Source organism: Sciurus vulgaris (genome assembly GCF_902686455.1).
Source record: "Sciurus vulgaris genome assembly, chromosome: 7".
NCBI lineage: Eukaryota > Metazoa > Chordata > Mammalia > Rodentia > Sciuridae > Sciurus > Sciurus vulgaris.
In genome coordinates this window covers 152,387,311-152,409,150 of record NC_136467.1, presented here as the reverse complement: position 1 = coordinate 152,409,150, position 21,840 = coordinate 152,387,311, and the positions used below count along the sequence as shown (strand labels likewise).

Below are 21,840 nucleotides of genomic sequence, written 5' to 3'. Positions count from 1 at the left end.
TCATCAGAAGAAAAGCCAGCCAGCGTGAGTGTGCATGCTAGACTCAGAGTTATGTTATAGAACTTATTTCACTTACTCTTTAACACAGTGTTGTAGAGCTAGGAAGGACAGCAACAGAAAGCTCCGGACAAGAGACTGTGACTGAGGATGTGCCACAGCTTGCCGAGGTCCCAGAATGAGCAGTAGCAGCAACTGAAAACCCCCAGCCAGCTGACTTCAAAGAGGAGGCTGTTCCCACTACTCCATGGGCCGAACCCGGTGGCTGCCATCACAACAAAGCTACGGTGAACTTCAACTCCAGACCTTGAGAAGAGCTTCAAGATCACATCAAGTCAATCCAATTTCTGTGCCTAGCCTTGCTTTATCTTTTTAAAAAATCTGGTCATTTGTGCAAATGTGTTTCATTACAAAATAACTATCCAATAGAATATCCAACAATATTTGTTTGTAACATTCCTACTCTTTTTAATTAAAAGTTTGTATTTTGCTTAAATATTCTCCTATAAATTAAAAAAAAAAAACAGTTGATAACAGCAGGTTATGTCTTAATACAAGAAAGGAAGTTGCAAGTTTTGCTATCCCTTAACATTTTGAGAGACTACACTCCAAAGAACTTATTTCTTAAGAACTTGGTTCCAAAAACAAAGTTCTTGGTCATTCATGAAAGATTCAACTATTTCACAGAATAGTTACCTTATTTTTTTTCCGGGAGAAATAATTATGTAAGGATTAGAAATAAACTGCATTGCTATTTGGCCACGGCGGTGAAGCAGCCTCAGTAGTGTCACATAAAGCAACTCTCTGGGGCTCAAGGTCATCTTTCTCTCCACGTAGGGATGCTCATAATTGGTGAAGCACATTCGTCCAGTGAATCAGGTGGCAAGACAACCTATTTGATAGATAGATCAGTGGTCTGATCTGGGATACAGCTGCTCAGCTCTCAAATAATTCAGCATCATCAACCTCCCCCATTAAGTACAATTAATGTTAGGAAATGGAGAAAATAAGCCTGAGTAAATAAAATGGCTGACATACACCAAGCACAGCAGACCCGACCAACCGTGCGCAGGACGGCAGCTTCTGGAGCTCCCACTGACCTCGAGGTGCTAATGAGGGAGTTCTGCTAGGAATGCATGAAAAAGCATCCCACACTTAGCCAGCCCTAACGCCAACCAAACGCGTCTCCCTGCCACAGCAGGAGGCCCTAGCTAATTGGAATGTGCAGAACATGTGTCCCGAAATTGGTTGTGGCAGCACACACCTCGGGAGCACCCTGGACTACACACAATCACACACGCACACACAATCACATTCACACACAGAGGAGCGGATTGCTCAGCTTTCTGAGAACCCAGATGAACACAAGAAATGTAGGTTTTACCATTAAACTACACGTTTGTGTGATGAGTTAAATTTTTTTAAAAACCAGGTGGAGATGGTTTTTACAAGCATAAATCTCCCCCTAAGCCTGGGTAATGACCAGAGGCAGACACAATAAAGATGCCTGGTGAAGAGAGCTCTAATCACATTAGCTTAGAGTTCTACAGGAAGATGGTTGCTCTGTATTTCCCTTTATACGAAGCAACTTCAAAAAAACCCCCCCTATTTTCTTAGTACATCTTTATGTAGGGAAGCCGAGTGCCTTTGAAGGCTCACAAAACAAACAAGAGTCTTTACAAGTCCTCCCTGACCACCCAGGGAGAATCAAATAGTATTTTTTTTCTCCAGCAGGCCACCCCAGGATACCAGGAATAAAAAGCAAAATGAGGAATTCATCTTGTAACAGGATGTGTTTTCCTAGTGTAGTTATTACACTGTGTTAATCTAAATATTATGGTATATTCTTTGCTAGTGAGGCCCACAAAGATCTAATTATTCATTTATCGGAGAGAAGAAATTTTGAAAGAGCAGAAAAATAGGTTAAAATCTAGGAAGTATCCGCGAGGGGGAAGATTAAGGAGCTTTCTTCTTAGAATCCCAAGAACTGAGCAGGGGTTTTCAAAGGTGCTCAGAATGGCAGGAGGGCGGGGCCGGGGCCTCTGTGTTGCCCAGCACGGAAGCCTGGTGCAAAGGCTCAGGGGCTTAGGCTGCGGTGGACAACTGGGGAGGGCAGCTTCCGGGGCCTCCATGGAAGAGCTTAAGAGCAGGAGGGTGGTTAGAATCAAACATCCTGAACCCTGCTCTCCGATCACATCCTGCCCTGCACAAAATCTCCATTTGGGCCAAATAAAGATCAGGACTGGTAGCAGACAACCAGGAGCCCCTTCCACCACACCCAAGCGAGCCATCCGCCAGGCCCAGTCCCCACGGGTGCCATTCCTCGGGGAGAGGGGCACCTCTACCCTCGCCACCCAGCAGGCCAATGGCCTGCCATCCTATCGACTTGGTGTTTACGACAGGGGCTGGGGTCGACTGACCTCCTCCTGAATTATAGCTCTGCCACTAAGGAGCCATGCGGCTTTGGGACAGTTACTTAATCTCATTTCCTGCCTCAGTTTCTTTATTTGATCAGCGGAATCAGAGTGAACAACACTCATGGTCATGAATAGTCAATGAGAATGTTCATCAACTAAAACCGTTGCTGAGTTTCAGCTGGCTCCACTCCAACATAGCTGCGCCCCTCCCATCTCTCTTGAGCCTTCCTTAACATCTGCAGACAAAAATCATCTCCCCTTGTGTAAACTCCTAGCACACCTTAGCTGCAGCTGTGCTGGGTCCTGGTCACTCTCCACTGGCCATGTGACCATACTACTATATGTCAGCACACCGACCAGACTGTTCACCTGGGTAGGGACAGGGGATATGTTTAATGCACGAGTGCTTTCTTTCCAATGTCTTCTACACAGACCTGCAAGAAGCTCAGGATTCCTGAATTAACAGGAAGGACCCTTTAAATAACCTCAACAATGTTAGATTTTTTTTCCTTAGAAAAAGAAAACAGAGTCCAGGTGAAATGAGGAAAATACACTACCTGTAAGCACCAGGAACTTTTCCAGTGGTAAAACACTGATAGATAGATAGGTGGATGCATCAGTGGGTTATGGGACGGATGCATGGAAGGACAGATGGCTGGACAAAGATATATAGGATAGACCCACCAGCAGCCAGCTGTCGCATCCCCAATCCCCTCAGCAGTTCAGACCCTGGGGGCCAGTGGACAAACCCAACCTGACCTTGTCACTCACACATTCAGTTACTACAAGTCTTTCAGTGTTACTTCTTTAAAATTGTTTATAAAATCCACACCAAGAAAATCCACCATGCTAAAGGACTGGAATTAGTATTCTTTTTTAACTGAATTTTTTGGTTTTGGTTTGGTTTTTTGGGTACTAGGGATTGAACCAGGGGCAGTTTACCACTGAGCTACATCCCCAGCTCCCCCTTTTGTATTTTGTGAGACAGGACCTCCCTAAGTTGCTCAGGGCCTTGCTAAATTGCTGAGCGTGACTTCAACATTGCAATCCTCCTGCCTCAGCCACCCAAGTTGCTGGGATTATGGGCATCTGTCATCGCGTCCAGCTAGACTGCAGACCTCTTAACGGAATACAGAATTGTATTTCAAATCTTTTCAGAGAAATCGGCTCACCTTTACCTTATCCATGCCCATTCATGCCCATTCATGCCACGGGCTCCACTGGGTGGCAGTTCCACGTGCTAATCACGCCCTGATCCCCAGGAAGCCCACAGACAGACCATTATTATGGACAGCTCCCGGTGCAATGTCGTCTCTTGCTCTTCTCTGCCTGCTGCCTCCATCTGTCCCTGCGTTTACTCAGTGAAGTCCAGCACTGGCATGGAAATCCCCATTGCAGAGATGAGAGGAACTATGGAAAGACAGCTGGCAAAGGGCTTGGCGTGACATTTGAAGGTTCTGGACGTAGGAGTCCATTGCCTTCTCTAAGGTTCAGGAAATGTCACAATCCTCTCAGACAGAAGAAAGCTCCAAACTAGGACCTGGAGCATCAGAAGAATTTCCCACAATTCTGGGATTCTGGAATTCCCCTACAGGGCCATGTAGCTGACAGGGAACATTCTGCTATTTGGCTGCACCTTGTTCAAAAATGCCCACCTCTCTCCAAACCTCTCAGAACTTTGAAATGGCCTGAACATGGAGCTGGGCAGCACACCAGCTAGAAATTGCATGCTGTCAGATGGTGGGGACAGAGAGGAGCTGCAGAGAGCAGTTCCTAGCACCTGGTGACAGTGCACACAGAGCAGGCGGGCACAGCACTGTGCCACTCCTGCATCCGGCTACCCACAGCCTGGACACACCAGCGTCTGTCTTGCCTTCAGGAGACACCACCTTCACATAACTTGCATTCCAGCCTGTTGTTATGATTGTTCTATTTGATCAGAAGTTGTTATTATTAATACTGCACTGTGCCTATTTTGTAAGTTAAACTTGCTCATGGATATGGATGTCCAGGAAAAACATAGGATTACGGGGTTCAGGATCCACTGGGGTCTTGGAACACGTCCCATGTGATTGGGGACCACTGCACTATCCTTTCCCTCAGAAGGTTCCACACATTTCACCTGTTTCATGACACTCCATGAGCTTCAGAGAGCAAGTAAGGGGCCCTTGCCTGCACAGCATCCTTCTGAATAGGATGGCAGCTCAAATCTCCCCATTGGAACTCGTTTCTGGCCACCCCATCTCAACAGCACTCCGGCAACACCTCTCTCTCCATGTTCTACTTCATAGCATTGATTGTTGCCTGATCATAATTATGTTTTTTATTATTCCCAGTCTCCCTTGACGAACATATGCCTCTTGAGGGCAGTGACTGCTACATCACCTCTGTGTTCCCAGCACCCAGAACTATATATGACACAAAATAGGTGGGAGCAATCAATTAGTGAATAATTGACAACCCCTGCCCAGGTCAGTGGTCTGTTCCCGCAGACCCTCTATTACCAAGTTCTAAAGACAATGGTTTTTCTTCCCCGGTACAGCCACACAGCCGTCCCGTGGATCCACAGGGGACCAGTTCCAGGTTCCTTATGTAAAGTGACATCATATCTGCATAGCATCCACACACATCCTACTGTATACTTTAAATCAGCTCTAGAGACTTGTAATGCTTATTATAACATAAATGTTATATAAAGAGTTGTAGCTGTATTGTTTAGAGGGTGATGAGAAGAAAAACGTCCGTGCCGTTCAATACTTTTGCAACTCTTATTAATATTTTCTAAGTGTGGTTGGTTGATTTCATGAATGTGGAAGCAGGGACAAGGTGGCCCTCTGCGCTGGGTTTAACGAGACAGCTGCTCGGGACCTGGCCTCTCCTCTGATGCCCACGGTAACTCGGGAACAGACCAGAGGGAAAGGATCATCCCGGGATGATCATGCAGGACAGCTGCCCAGAGGGAATGTCCTGGGTGAGCAGCAGTGTGAAGTCGCTTTAGCCATTAAGGAAAGCCAGGTTTGAGGGGGACATGTTGATGACAGTCACTGGACAACTTCAGGGGCAAAGGGCACAGCCCAATGCTGGAAAAGAACAGGCCTAGAACTGAAGGATGTCACCTCACCCAGGAGGGTGGCAAGCAGCCACAGGTGACAGTTTCCACCTGTGACTCTGAGGTCCCCAATGCCATCCAGTGTGTGGGACAAAGGTAAAACCTGCTCTAAGAAGCACTGCTCTGGAGATGGACAGCGGTCATGTTGTGAGAAGACAGCTCAGAAGTGTGCATGCTGCTCAACATACAAAGTGCCCACTCAACAAAGCTCTGGGAAGTACGTGATAGAGAGGCATCTTTAAAACAAGCGTCTCAGTCTGCTTTCTGTTGCTATGACTGAATACCACAGACTGGGTAATTTATAAAGAACAGGGGTTTATCTGGTTCATGGTTCTGAAGGCTCCAAGAGTATGGTGTCGGCATGGCTAAGCATCTGGTGAGGGCCTCATACTGCATCCCAAGATGGGAGAGGGTGAGACAGCAAGTGTGCCAGCTTGGGTCTCTTCCTCTTCCTATAAAGACCCTATTAGCATCATGTGGACCCCACCTCATGATCTCTCATCCTAATTACCTCCACAAAACTTCATCTCCAAATACTCAAAATATACCAATTTGGGGATTAATTTCTAACACATGAACTTTGGAGGAACATATTCAAACTATAGCAATAAAGACATTGAAAAATCAAATTTTTGCAAGCAAAATCTTTTTTAAAACCATAACAAAGCACATCTTTTCTTTCTTCAGTTAGAAGCCATCCTTTCTACACAAACCAGAATTAGGTTAACCATTGACTCAGCAACAAAAGACTTTTCGGTCCTTAATTAAGTTTTCAAAGATACATTTGTGCAGAGTAGAATTTTCGTTCAGTTGCAAAGAACCATCTGAGAGAAGTCTTTTACTTTTCTTGCAACTTCAAGGATGATTCAACGATATCACTGATGCGTCCTGGAATCCACGCTCCATCCTTCCCCCCAACTGAGACATCTTCCCAGCAAAAAAAGGGCTTTTATATAGTAAAAGCCATACTCATAAGGTACAACACTGCTAAAGGTCATATTCATTCTTTAGACAGGATGTTCTGTCTCTGATACTGCTTTATCCATGTGAAAATATGCCAAATCGCACATTAGAAACTACTTCCTGTAGCTCTCCCACTCAAGTCTCAACTTGGCTCCTAATGAAAATGGGAAGTACTTCCACCTTCCCTGAATGGCTTCCAGCTACAGGAAGGAAAAGAATGAGACCTTCACAGTCTGGAAGAGCAAGGGGCGCTGAATCAGTATTGGGGAAGGAAGGGGAGGGGAGGCAGTGGGGAGCCAGGGGGAGGGGGAGGGGCCGAACAGACCTTGGGCAGACGGACAGGCGCAGAGAATCCAGCCCCCAAGAAGGCCCCCTCTGCACACGAGGCCTCAGACACCTTCAGTCGGTGACTGGGTTTCCTAGCAGAGGGCCAGGGCACCACAGATAAGTGGAGCTATTTTTTTTCCTTTCTCTTAAAGAGTAACAGTAGCATTTGCCAAAACATGTCCTTGACCCACGGGTCTATCCTTCCCCTCCCCAGCTCTCCTCCTATCTATCATGGAAAACACACCCGCTGCTCGCAGGCTCTTCCAGGCTCCATCCTTCATCCACCAAAGCAACAAAGACATTTATGAGGCTTGTCAACATGTGGCCCTCTGCTCGCCGACGCAGGGACGGGAGTTCACAGACTCTGGGCCCCGTCTTTGAGAAGCCTCCCAAAGAGATTATTGTTTGGTTTTATAAATTTGACCACCAGAAAAACTCAGAGTGCATGCCCTATTAACAGCAGGTCCCTGGCTTTGGGGACAAAGCACAGCACATGTTATAAGCTCCTATAAATCAAAGAGTCCTCTCAGGCCTCCTCTGCTGGTGGGCAAGGCAGGGATTTCTCCACGTGTGAAACCAGCCTTCCCCTTCCTCCTCAGTGCCTGGGAGCTGTTCTTGTGGGAAGCCGTTTTGGAGTGGGCTCGTTTAGGACACTGCCAAGCAGAGCTCAATAAACACCCGAACTGTGTCACTGACACACATTAAATAATGACATTCCAGGGCTGCATACACATGGCTTCATCCAGGGGAATGTTAGGTACGAAACACAACTGAGACACAGAAATGGGTGTGATGATTTTTGCTTTTCAAGAGCAGGTGAGGGGGTCATCTTTCAGTAAATGAATACATAAAAAGTTAATTTTTCCTTAAGACACGTCTCTTCATGTTTTGAAATACAATGAGCTCTGAATTATGGTAGCCCAGAAAATAAAAATATCTGGGATTTTCTTGTAGGGAAGTTCAAATGGTAGACGAGCATTTGAAATTTTCAGTCTTCCTGAAGATCAGAAGGACTTTCAGAATAATGCATTTTTTCCCCTCAACAAAGGGCATCTGCAAGGCTTAATCTGCTGAAAAGAATCATTCTGACAGTCTTAATGTATTCTTTTCAGGAAAGCCCTGTTCAGAGAATTCCATAGGAAAAAAAAAAAAAAAAAGCAGTACCCCAGGACAGCACCAATCTAAAACCATTATAGCCCTTTATAAATAGAAGAGGCCAAAGTGTTTTCAATATATTCCGGATATTAGATCAAGCTAGGAAATAGGAGTGATAATCCTGAATATTTTTCACATTCCCTTGGTGGACTGATATTAAAACAAATTCTTGAACGATTTGCCAGTCTTTCAAAGAACATCTCCCAAGAAAGAAAGCCACTTCCAGAATTCTGCTGTAAGACAAAAACATCCCTAAGGTAGGAAATACTAAATTGCATACACACTGTAACGGAGAATAGCAATCTCAATAATAAGAATAATTACAGTACAGTATTAAAACAAGCCCGCCTTCATCAGGGGTCAGAATGCTTTGTAAACATCTTCTCAAGCAGGGATAACACTGCAAGAGAATTAGGAAATGAGGAATGTTAACGACTCTTCTCAGGCCACTGGTCAGCTTCAGTGAGAGACCAAGGTGTAAATTCTTGATTCTGGTCTGCTGGTTTAACAGACTGACCACTTAACTCTCCATTAATAATTGAGAGAATTCTATTTCGGGGCCATTATTGAGGAAACCCATATTAGTTCTTCCGATAAATTCTGGCTTTGCATCTTTCCTTCTGTTTTGCAGGAGAACAAAAGTCCCGGCATGGTCTCCCTGCCTGGAATCTCTCCCTCCTACGTGCTGCTGGCACAAGACAGAGGCAGAGCTTCCTCAGACAGGCTTCCCGGTGCCCTTCTCCCGGACAGGAAGCAAGGCGGTCCCCAAGCCCAAGGAACACTCAAAGTCCTCCGTCACAGGCCCCAGGCTTTCCTCCCCCTGCCCAGGTCCTGAGGACACAGCTCCCTGGCCATTTTGTTCACATTGTCACCGCCTCCTGCTGGAAAGCCTCCGATCTCTGCTCGCCCGCATTCCCTGAACACAGACTCAGCAACCCTGGCGCCTCCTTGGTCCGACCCTGCCACCCCAGCTGGCTGTCCAGATGTCCACCTTCTCTCTAGCGACTTTGGGGAAGCGAGACTCACTTCTGTGAAAAGCAGGACTCTGTTGAGCACTGTAATGGTCAGAAAGCTCTGTTGGAGCTGGATTCTTATATGGTCACTCAACGGGCCCAGTTCTGTATCTTAGGCTGGTCCATAACGAATTTTTTCTGTTTTAAAAAGAACATGTCTTTTCAAGGTTTAAAAGCATTTATCACCTGTCCTTAATCTTCTCTTGTGCAAGCTCACACACCAAGACCTCTCAACGACTCCTCGTGGGACCTGGCTTTTAGACCCCTTGCCTTCCACATAAAATCTCCGAGTGCTACCTAATTATTATTCATATCATGCACACAGAGAAAATAATGGTATTTATGTAGCCTATTGGGGAAATAGACCAGAGTTTGGGGCAGGGCTGAGCAACCTGGGGACTCCATACCCGAGACCCAGCCTAGGGTGGCAGGGATGGATCCGCATCCCTGTAAGTCACGCACAGTACCTGAATGAGAAGCTCCCCACAAATGTTCTTGGTTACTCTCTTCAAACCTGCAACCCAAGAGCACACACATTCTGCAAGGACCATCTCCAATCCCATTTATTCCATCAATTCTTCCCATACGACTAAAGCCTACCTTCGTTTTTCTTCTTCCTGACAACAAAGCACATAATGTCTGCTTGAGCAGAATTTGACATCTGACATCATGACATTTTAGCATAGACATTTCAGATTTTCTTCAAGAGTGTCTTCATTTATGTCTACCTGACTGACTTTCCATAAAGGACTGTAACTCTGCAGGAGCCTATGTTGTCTTTATTATTGTCATTATTCTTAAAAGAACACGGCTGAACACACAGTAGGGCCCCCGGAAGACACTGCTGAATGGAGTTTGGGGACCTTTATGCAGGAAAGGCTTGGCAGATGGGCCATGGCCCAGTTTAAGCCACAAACCTCACCTGAAGGGGAAGTTTATCGCTGTGTTTATTCACACTGAGTCTAAACAATGCCACCGACTTTCAGACTGGAAAACCTAGTATAAATAAACTCTGTGAGACAGAGCCCATTGGAAAGGAGGGTCCTGGGATGCCCTCCCCGATGGGGTTACTAGGACCAGACCCTCCGCCACTCGAGTTATAAACACTATTAAATGATGTTGCACAGTTTTATTTAAAGCAATGTTTGCATTTCCATTAGACTTTAGCCTTTTGCAAATTTCCCACCAGAATATGGTAAGAGTGGAGAGTTTTTTTTTTCTTATTTCAGCATTATTTCAAGTATGAGACTCAAGCTGCCTTCCTGAAAACAGGCGCTAGCTGTAATTCAGCCTCAGAGGAAGGTCAAGACTCTTGGATGCCCCTAACCCTCTTCTTCTGGGGTTGAACTGCCTGGGAATTCGGTGAATTTACATATTCTCCCTTGACCATGAGCTGTCACAGGGCACTAGCCAAACTCCTGTCTCACTCCCCAGAATTCAAGCTGATTTATCTCTGCACACTCAGCTCAGAGTTCACCTCAGCGCCTTACGGGGACAACCCTCCTGCAGAAAAAGCAGCAGACCCCTCCTCTGCTGGAGGTGTGCCCTTCCTCTTTCTCCCCCCTCCCTCCTTTCCCCGTGCAAGTCTGTACATTTGAAACTCCACAGGCTGAGGGAAAGTCCGCACGGGTCCCTCTGGCCCCAGTCCATTTCTAAGTGCATGATGGGAACTTGGACACAGATCCTGGAAGAGTGACATATGAGGAGAGAAGAGGAAGCTTGACACAGGCAGAGAACACAATCCTGAGAGGGGAGAGCTACAAGCAGGGAGATATTCAGGCAGGGTGCATCCTGCAAACTCCACTGACGAATGATACCACTGAAAAGAAAGCTGGGCAGCTCTGTGACGTTTGAAAGTGGAGCGGGTTAATGTGAACTCAGAAGTCACGCAGAGAACCAAGGCCTGGTGGCAGAGGGCAGGCCAAGGACGTCAGGGCTGCCTCCATTTACCTTAACAAGAGCTAGGCTCTGCCTACCGGTCTGTGCCCACTAACTGGGGCACACAGGAATCAGGAGGAACGTGGTAAGGGGAAAAAACTCATTCACCAAGTGATTCCATCGCAAAACAGACTGAGTCCACCCAAGTCCTCCCTCCCCACTTCTGTGACTCCCAAAGAGAAAAGAGCGATAATTCTGGGGAGTCCCCCAAACAAGGACACAGCAGGCCTGGCCTGGGGCAAATTTTCAAAGCAGATCTTCAGGAGAAAAATAAATCCCAACTCTATTTCTCTCCCTGAAAGCAGCACTTCCACATAGATTTATTCTGTTCATCAGGAGCCAACAGCATCGCGAAGCGCCCCTGAGCCACAAGTCTGGCCCACACCCCGAGATCCATTCATTTTAACCCCATGGCCACGCCTTGAACAGTCTGAAGGGCGGATGGCGTGAGGACAAGAAAAACCATGTAACTCACATTAAAATAAAGAAGCAATGGTAAAAGAAATAAAACCTCCACTCCAAAAGTCTACGAATATGCACCTGTAAAGACGAACAAGGTTGGGGTGTAGCTCATGGGTACAGCATTGGCCTCGCATGCAGGAGGCCCTGGGTCTGACTCTCAGTACTGCAGAAATCAGTCAATAAATACAAATAAATCAAATAAATGATGGGAAAGAACTGAAAATGTCGTCAGCTTAATACACAGTAATGTGCTGGGCACTAAGTAGGTGCTTCATAAATTATCATTGAACAAACGACTGAGTTCTTAAGCACACCAGAATGAACTAAATAAAAACAATAAATTGAAGGTGGGCTTTTTCTGCATAAGAAATGTAGGAAAGAAATCAAAATGGGATTGCTGCATCACATCGCCCACAAACCCAAGAGGGGAAGAAATGAGTCTAAAACAAATCAAAACGTGATGATTTGCAATGTGTGTGCCATCTCTCTTGAATTAACCCAGCCTGCAACGAGCTGCGTCTTCCCTATGAGATGAGCCCGGCTCAGAAAGACAAAGGGCCATAGTGGGAACTGCACCAAAATCGGGTGAAGCCTCACCATGCCAGGGAGCTCTCCTGGGCTTCCTGCAGGTGGGTGTAGGGCCCGAGGGCGGCAGCAGCAGATCTGCCAGCCACCCTGCCTCAGTCTACCATGCTGTCCACGAGAGCGGCTCCAATGTACCTAATCCTCCGATTTCCTCCTCTCCCACCATGATCAGAACTGGCTCCGCTTCCTGTCCTTCCACAGCGTGTCAGGGCTGACCATTACCTCGGGGCACGGTGTAAAATTCTCCATTCTCTTCAGGAGGCTTTCCTAGCTCACAAGTTTATCTTAGTGCCGTATTCTACATTTCCAAAATAAACCCATCTATTTTAAATTACTTAGCTACAAATCCGTGGAAACACCTGAGTTCAGGTAAGTACTTTACAGGTTTCTCAAGTTCCTCTAACTCAAGAGAAATTAAACACTTATCTCTCTACTGACCCACTGTCCTTCCCTTTTAAAGAATGGGAGTCACGCCGTAAAAGCCAGGTGGACTCAGAGCAAAGGATCAGGCTTCCCCAGAAAGCCTTGAACAAAAAGTGTCCTCTCCATTAAGTAATTCCCGAGCTAAGAGGAAGTCTGCATCTCTGGGAGGTTTTATTCCTTAGATTACAAAAGGGACTGGCTTCTTGAAAACTCCTGAATGGATAATACACACTACATTTCCTTCTTGGCAATTTGATTTTCCAATAAATCCATTTTATTACAACAGCTCTCACTCAGCTTGGAGACCAAAATACATATTATTCTCATTGCACAAAAAATAACCTTCCAGTTACTTTTACATAATGATGTTAATATAAAGATGAACAGATAAATTTGAAATTTTTCATCCATAAAGGTATGATTTTTAAAGACAGAATCATTGTACAATCACGCACCACATGGCAGCTTCCGGTCCAGGCCAGACCATGCACACAATGGTGGCTACACCATGTGGCCCTAGTGTGTAGCAGGCTACAGACCTGGCTGTGCACAACTGCACTCTATGATGTGCACGTGACAAAATCACCTAAGGATGCACTGCTCACAGCCCCTCCCGTCACTAAGCAACATTCGACTGTATGCAGGCAGGCCTAGAGGTCAAGGTCACTGGATGCTGGAAGAAAGTAAGGGCTGAGTTCTTGGAAATGAGGACCACATCTCATGACAAACTGAAGGAAGAGTAGCTCTGGTCTACTCACCATAATACTTCTTAAATAAAAGACACCCAGGTGGGCGGGGTGTTCCTCTGGGACACCACTGCATAAGCAGGGCGCTCTGAGATAAAAGTGGCTGGAAGCAGTCCCTTGGCTACAGAGAGCACTTGGTGGCCAGAGACGCAGGGGACAGAAGGCCTCAGACCACAGTTTCCTCCATGGGACATCCATAAGGGTGCAGTCAAGCCCAAGCTGCCACAGCCTTCAGGACAGCCACTGGAAAGCCTCCCTGTCACCATTTCTGACCCCGTGAAGAATGTGCCTATCCTTTATGGGACATTAGCTTCAGATTTTCTATTTGAAAAATGTCACCCGTTATATCTCATTTACATACCCAAGACCCCTTTATAAGCTTGTGGAATTCTTTAAATCAAATATTAGATGCCTTTTCTAAGCATCATTTAATTATGAGAACTGATCAGTTTTGCAACTTTTATTTATTCATTTATTTATTTGATCCTGGGGATTGAACCTGAGGCTCTTTAACACTGAGCCACATCCCCAGCCCTTTTTATTTATTTTTTTTTATTTTTATACAGGGGTTTTGCTAAGTTGCTGAGGCTGGCCTTGAACTTGCAACCCTCCTGCCTCAGCCTCCCCAAAAGCTGCTGGGATTACAGGCGTGCACCTCCATGCCAGGCTTCATCTTGCTACACTTTTTAAAGGAAACTCCTTAAAGGAATGATGATCCATCCACTGTGTTCCACCAAATACTATGCCCAAGAGTGAGAAGTGCCAGATGATCACAGAACATGGACATGTGGGATCAGGCAAGCAGCGCCATAGTACAGCACCTCAGCACATGGGGACCACTGTAGTTGGATAAGTCACGTGTCTACACAAGAGAGAAAGGACGTGTAGAAGGACCCAGATGACAATCTGCTGCTGGTGACATCAGAGAGAAGCGAGGGGTGCATCACACCAACCCCTTATCAGCCAAGCAAACACAAGCCACCAACAGAACTAAAAAACCTGGTCCCGTTTGCTTACGGAGATACCTCCTTACACACTGGAGCCCACGCTCTCTGGAGCAGCCTTAGCTGGTCAGCAGGCACGGAGCATGGGGAGAGCCAACCACTGAAGGAATCATGAGTGAGCAGCAAATGCTCTGAACACGCGTTCGTAAACGGAGTAATGGTTTGTGTGCGACCCAGTTGAACTTTGGGATCTGGCTATAGTAAAAGAAATAGTCCATGGCTACAAACCACACCACAACCCTTCGGGAGCAAGTTCAACCTGCTTTACAGGTGTGAGTCCATTTCCTGAAAACTGGTAAAAGAACCTCCCCCATTTTTAACTTTCCTACTGATTAAAAACATAAAAAGATCAGAGATTTTCCTTTTGGGTTCCCTGCCTCCCTCCCACGTGTATACTCTAATTCGTGAGCAAGGTTCCCATGTAAAATTTTCAAAACTCATGCATTTATTCTGACTAGCCTATTCAGGAGAGAAGCAACCAGAATTTAGGCATTTCTTTCTAGGGATTTAAAATAGTCTGGGCCCCCAAGCCCAGAGGAATACAAACAGTTTCGTGACATTTCTACGGCAGACCCAGAAGCTATTCTGAGGACACAAAGAAAATAAATAACCTGTGAACCGGTTGCTCCGGCTGGGGTCAGAGGGCAGCGGACAACTCAGTTCTGATGTCATCCATCGCAACTCACAGCACCTCTAACAAAAGAGAAAACGTCCCGCAAGTAGAACAGAGCTTCCCTTCAACAAAGGTACTGGCCGTGAACAAATAAAATATTTACAGGCACTAAAAAATGCATATTTGCTCCTATTTTTGTTCTCTTAGTAGACAACAATTTGGAAACACTTGTTCTTCATTATCAGAACAATAACTGCCCATCTTTACAGCTAAAACGCAACCCTTTGCCAATATTCAGTGAGTAAATTATGCTGGATCACTTCACACTAGAATGCTGCCAACACTGGTTGATCATTTCTTCCCTATTCTCTTTCACTAAAAAATATATAATTTTGCTGGGTGCAGTGGTGCATGCCTGTAATCCCAGGGACTAGGAAGGCTGAGGCAAGAGGATCAAGTTCCAGGTCAGCCTCAGCAACTTAGCAAGGCTCTGCCTCAAAATAAAAAGGGGTTGGAGTGGAGCTCGGTGGTAGAGCGCCCCTGGTTTGAATCCCCAGCACTGCCAAAATTAAGAACAAAATTTCACTCAGAAAAAAAATCTTTGTCCTTCTGCAGACCCAGGTTCTGGAAGGTGATTCATCTTGGAACAAGCCCTTTCTCATACTCCGCCACACTCTGCCAGAATCCACAGCCGGGTGCTGCTCGCTACTCCGATTCCTACACACCTTGGGAAGATGAGCTCCATCACACGCCCCTCACCCGAGCACCTTTGTGAGGAACTCCTGCGACCATCTAGTACCTCAGCAAGAACCCTGAACCTGGTCATCCATAACGTCCCTGCATGAACCTGGTCATCCATAACATCCCTGCATGAACCTGGTCATCCATAACGTTCCTGCCCCAAATATCCAGCAACCGCCCCCCCATCCCAGTCGAGGCTCCGCCATTGCCAGGACAACTCTGCTTGCTATTTTTCCTCCATGCCACATACCAGACCCTCAGCCCGAACTTCTAGAATGCACCAGGGAATAAAACAAATGAATGACTGCACACCACACCATTGGAAATGAGCTTTGGAACTCACCACCCCCAGTCTGGGTGACTTTTCCAAAGACCCTGTGAATTATCCAGCTCATTAAAATGAGCGATGAGTGCAGCATTAAAACAGCAACACAGAAGTGTACTTAGAGGCTGCACCGTAATATGGTCTATTTAGAAATACCACGGTAGAATATCCTCTAGTAATGCTAATATCATAAAACAGGTTCTGTTTTGTTAAGGGTAGAGTCCCAGAGTTGGAAATAATAGGGCCCAAGCAGACGGGGAGCGGCTCTGGTTTACCTTGGCTTGAGCGGGGCTACTGTATTCCAAAGCATCCCAACAGGTGGCTGCTAGATGTTTCCAGGTGCACTTCCATGTCTACCCCCTCAGTCCTGCACTGGCTGGCTGGAGTCAGGGTGGCCAGAGACCTGGGAAGAGCTGGAAGGACTCCCTGGGCCTGTCATCTTTGGCCACCAGCAACCTGATCCATTTACTCTTGCAAGTGTCCCTTACAAACATTTCACATGTGCCAAAATGTGGAAAAGCATGAGAAGTAGCCAAAACAACTCTTCCACTTTGCAGCTGGGTCAGTGAGCACCAGTGCTCTCCTCCTCAGACACAGATGGTCCAAGTCATGAAAGCCTGCTGTAATATAAAACCCAAAAAAAAAAAAAAAAAAAAAAAAAAATCAACCAACAGAGACACTCCAAGAGAGAGAAAGAGAGCTGAAGGGCTTAAAACTAGGGAGTATCTGCACGTCCTGTTTATTTATTGTGGGGAAAATAAGTATTATTATAGCTGATCTCAGAGTTGATCTTGGGGAGGGAGCTGACATTATTTAGGAAAATATCTTTATGAGCCACTTGAGGGCAAGGAGAGGCAGGAGAGAAAGGAAACAAACCGCACTGCAAAATGGTGTGGAAATTCGAGAACAAGGGAGCAAGAGGGAGAGATGAAGAGGAGAGAGGGAAAAAACAGGCAATTTGCAAAGCCAAGTCTATGAGAAAAGGGGGTCCATAAGACCAAGGCACAGGGACGTCCAGCCTGCGGCTGAACGTCAGCAGTCTCGCTGCAATCCGAATGCCCTCGGGCCCGCCAAGTCTCCACAAAATCGCTGTCCTTGTGTGAGTTGGTTTTTTTCCTGTGCAAACCATGAGAAGGAGACTAAGGTTTGCATGTGCACAGAGCCGAGGCCAACTAGGAAAGCTGAGATGGTAGGGGGCGACAGGTTCCATGGGAGAAGGAAGCAAGGCAAGAAGCGGCCAGAAGACCCCCGGACAGTCCAAGACCTCTTGACATGGGTGTGGAGGAGTGGGCTTCAGCCTTCCAAAATCTATGAGAGGAAGACATGAGGAAGCCGTCTACACTTCAAGAAGGTCATTAGCTCCATCTCGGCATGCATAGCGTGAGACGCAGAGGTCATGAATGTCCTGTGTGCCAGACACATGTCCCAGCTGCAGACATGGGTGGCACAACGCGAAGGTGAGGCTTGGTTTCACTCCACACAACCTTTTAAGTAGCCTCCCTTAGATTCTCAAATTGAAACCCCCCAAAGGTCAAATGTGGCTTTTATGCGTCTGTTATAAAGACGAGCATCACCCAGACCCCAGCCCAGACCTTGCAATTTTATTTAAAAAAAGAAACAACTGGAACCAGGGATGTCACGCACCGGAAGAGGACCTACTTGGCATGCCGGAGGCCTAGGTCCAATCCCCAGCACCAAAAAAGGAAAAAAGATGGGGTCTGCCTATCTACTGCCACAGTCACAAAGGTGCACACACTCTGTTGGTAGAGAGGCAACATTTTCATAAAATCACCCAATTGATAACAGAAGCTCTCAAACATACAAAGATCACGCATGGATATGAACTTGTCAAGGAATTACAGTCACGATTAGCGACCCGCACGCTCTGAGATGCGTGCCCCGTCCTCAGAGGTGCATCCACGTCCTCTCCATATCAGCTGTGGCCTTGTGCTGAATGGGGGACACATGGAGGAAGCTGGACGAGGACAGAGCCATGGTTTCCTGCCTGGTCCGTGGTCCCAAGCTGCTGCTGCCTCACAACCAAGGCTGTGTTCTCGAACATCTGGAGGAGCAGAGCTGTCCACAGACGCAGGGACTTCAACCTGCTCTCCCTCGTTTAGGCGGGTCTGGTCCCGACCATCCAGGGTTTAAAACCAGTGTGCAAATCAATGAGGGCACTTGCCACAACCACCGTGTTTGTGTAAAAGGAGACTTTTTAGACTCAAGTTAGCTATTGTCTCATACTTGTATTTTAAAGACCTTTGTTAAATCAGTCGATTATCTGATCTCACTAAACTCAATCATAGTTGATGGTGTCAAAAGTGAGCAATGAAAGAGTTAAAATCAGCACTTCTGTCCTTAATTATGTTTAAATGAATTTTAGCATGTAGACTTACTGCACTCACAGAGCTATGGAATAATCCACTCTTCTAAGAACTCCTATTTCCTAGCTGACGCAGTAGCTTATAATTGTATTTTCACGGTGTTTAGTACAAACATTCAGCTTGTTAAAAAATAAAAAGACCCATAATATGAAACTTACTATTAAAGAAATCTACTAAGATCTATTTGGAACACATTTTTCCTTTCTGGAGGGAAAAAAAAAAAAAAATCACCCACACATTTGGATAACACAATGACAATTTTTAAAACACTGATACATTTGAAAACTTCCCCAAAGGAAAAAAGCCCAGTCTTTGTGGTAACATGTTCTTTCTCAGAGAAATATATCACAGCTATATCACTGGATATATTGATTCCATGAATTTTCAATTTAAAAAAAAAAAGGTGTCTCATAAACCCTGTATTATACTAAATCTGGACCTTGCATTCAGACAAATGGAAGCCATCTTGAAAGAAAAAGAAATCAATCACCTTTCTGGAAAAAAAAAAGAATTATAGAATACGCAGACACTGAAAACAATAGCTATGAGCAGGAAAAGTGACAAGACATATAGCAGCTCATTAAAAATCCAGAGGATATTGGAAAAGGCAAATTTAATTTGCCCACCTTCACCAAACAGGCTGAAGGACATTTAACAAATGCCAACATGCAAACCGTGTTTTATGAAATTAAAAAATCCTTCCACGGTCTGTTTCTTAACCCAGGCGGGAGGTGGAATGAAACCCACCCACCCACCCTTGGTCCTGACCCACATGAAAGGAGCTAGAACCACAGGAAGCAAACAGCTGGTCAATGAGGCATCATCTGCTCCAAGCAGCAGAGCCGAGTCGCCAACACGCCGCGAGGTGGTGCGCCACCTTGCCACGTTCCCCAAGGCTCGGAGCTGTCCGCACAGTCCTGCGGCCATCACAGAACCACAGATACGAAGAATCGCCGAAGACTTTAGAAGTTCCCCCGGTCCAGTCCTGTGTTTCCTGAGAGATGCAGGTTAAGCCATCCTAACTCAAAAGTCCAAAATCCCACATGCTCCAACATGTGGAATCCTAACCACCATGAAGGCCCAGGTGGGAAGCTCCACAGCTGACCTCGCCTGATGGATGGGTCCCGGTCAAAACACAGGCGCCCTGACAATACTGCAGAAATGACCCGAAGGCTGGGGGGCGGGGTTGTGCACAAAACAAACGAATCCCACATCTACACTTGTGTCCCACCCCCAAGACAGCTTATTAGAGACCCGCAAATGTTCCAAAATCTGAGACCCTCTGAGCCCAGGCGTTCCAGGTAAGGGACACGCAGCCCGTCCTGCTGCTCCTCAGTTAGAAAACACGCACGCTCGGAGCCTCCTCGGCCCTCCCAGCCGGCAGGTCGCCCCTCATGATAGCCCCCACTCATGGTCCCTCCCGTTCCTAATTTTCCGAGGCTGGCAAAATCCTACAGCACCAGCCTACAAAAGCAGGGTGTCACCCACACATCGTGGGGCTACTCTATCCAGGACACCAAAAGGAGCAAAGAAGTCAAGAGCCACCCTCCCACACAGCCAGGGTGTCAGGGAAACGTTTCTAATGGAGTGACATCGACAGAGACCTACACCAAACCCAAGCGGAGGCCAAGGCCCGCGAGGCAGGGGTCAGGGTGCTGAGCTTCTGATGAGGGAAGGATCCCGGGGATTTGCTGGGAAAACCAGGAAGGGCGATCTGGGTGAGGGGGTTCGTGCGAGGGCAGAAGAGAACAACGCTGAATTCTTGTGCAACCATCAGGCATTGCAGTACCCAGAACGCCGTTCCCAGCGCCAGCACCCGGCAGCACTCAGTGTTGTCACCTGTGTCCCCAGCACACTTAGAATAAACCCTCACCCTGCCTATGAGGCCCCAGGGGCCAGCCCGCACCCACCTCCCCATCCCAGGCAGCCACAAGGCCTCCCTCGGGTTCCCACCAAACCCTGACCTGCCTCAGGGCCTTTGCTCGATCGGTGCCCACTTCAGACGCCCTACCCCTGGTGCTCACAGGACAGACACCTTGTGGTTCAGAGCTCAGCTCACGTGAGGCCTCTTCCCAGACATCTCGCCTGATCCGATCAGCCACAGCCACCCGGGGTCTTCCCATCTCCCCCTTCACTCTGCAGAGCACTCTGATATTTTTCTTGCTCTTTCCACTTTCTGCTGAAATCGGTGCAATTACTTAGTACTTACTTAGTCCTCACCATGCACAGATTTTGTGTTGTAAATGCACTTGCCTAGGATTAATCTGTAACCCCGATCAACATACACAGTGCAAAAATTTTGCAAAATCTCACAGACACCCACGGAGGAATGAGTTCCCCACACGTGCATTCCCAGTGGACTTGGAACAGGTGACAGATCTGCCTCCTTATTTCAGCTCTGACACTAAAGAAGTGTCCTTCCTGTGATCTGTTTAGTGATTTTTTTTAGTGCTGTTTTGAATTTTTGTGCTTTGAGTTGGTGATTTCATGTAGTGCAGCTCTTCCTCAGTGTAGGAAGATGGGTGTTCCTTACAGAGAAATGCCTGTTAGATAAGTTTCTAGGCCTCAGTTACAGTGCTACTAGCCACAAGTTCAATGTTAATGAATTGGTGATGTGTATTAAATAAAGCATACATATCTTAAATGTAAATATCATATATATGTATTTTTTTAAACACACATAACACTAGGTTACATATTGATCAGCTGACAAAAATCTTGCCGCCAACCTGGGTGTATCACACCTATAATCCCAAGAGACTCGGGAGGCTGAGGCAGGAGGATCACAAGTTTGAGGTCAGCCTCTGTAGCTTGGAGAAGTCCCAAGCAACTTGGCAAGACCTTGTCTCAAAATTTAACAAATAATAATAGAAAGGACTGGGATGTGTCTCAGCGGTTAAGTGCCCCAGGTTCAATCCCCAGTACCAAAAACAAACAAACTTGCAGCTAGAATGTCAAAGGAATCCAAGCCTGGATTCCCTGAGGAGCAGAATTCACTAATGCCATGTTCACAGCAATTTTACACAACTATTAGGATAATGAGACTCCATTGCATTTATTTTCATTATCTGCATGTTTAGAGATTTGCAAAGAAAGATGTTTCACTGAATTAATCTATTTTGCTCCTTCTAAAGCTGGTGGTAACATAAATAACAGAGAAATGGTTAAAAGTTCTACTTCTGTCCCTCGTTTTCAAATAAATGCTTGCGTGCAGATGAAGTGAGTTTACATAGCGATTTCATAATTGGTCATTCCCAGGGGGCAGACACTACATCTGTCTTGTTCAGGGCTGGGGATCACCAGTATCTAGAACAAGCTTGGCACAACCATTCCTATTAAAATTCTAATGAATGAATGAAATAGTCCATGACAGACAAAATCCTCTTCCTTCCACATACTTCCCCTGCAATACTCTATGCCAAGTCTAGGTACTAAATTCTTGCCCTTGTTCAACTTGGCCTGAATAAAAATCAGAGGCAGTTAATGGCGTTGGAGTAGAAAGATGAGGACTTTCAAAAGCAGAGACGTGGGTCTCAGTTCTAACCCTGAACAGCTCCTGTGTGTGTCTGAAGGACACACTTGACCTCTCGGAATCTTATTAGGGACAACGCCACACCCAGCACAGGACTGGGATAAGG

General features: G+C 46.4%; 1 long non-coding RNA gene across 1 annotated transcript in view; it reads right to left on the bottom strand.

The window, feature by feature from the left end:
* LOC306665297 overlaps positions 1 to 21,840 on the bottom strand; it is a 157,601-nt gene that overhangs the window by 72,493 nt on the left and 63,268 nt on the right. The window lies entirely within an intron of this gene.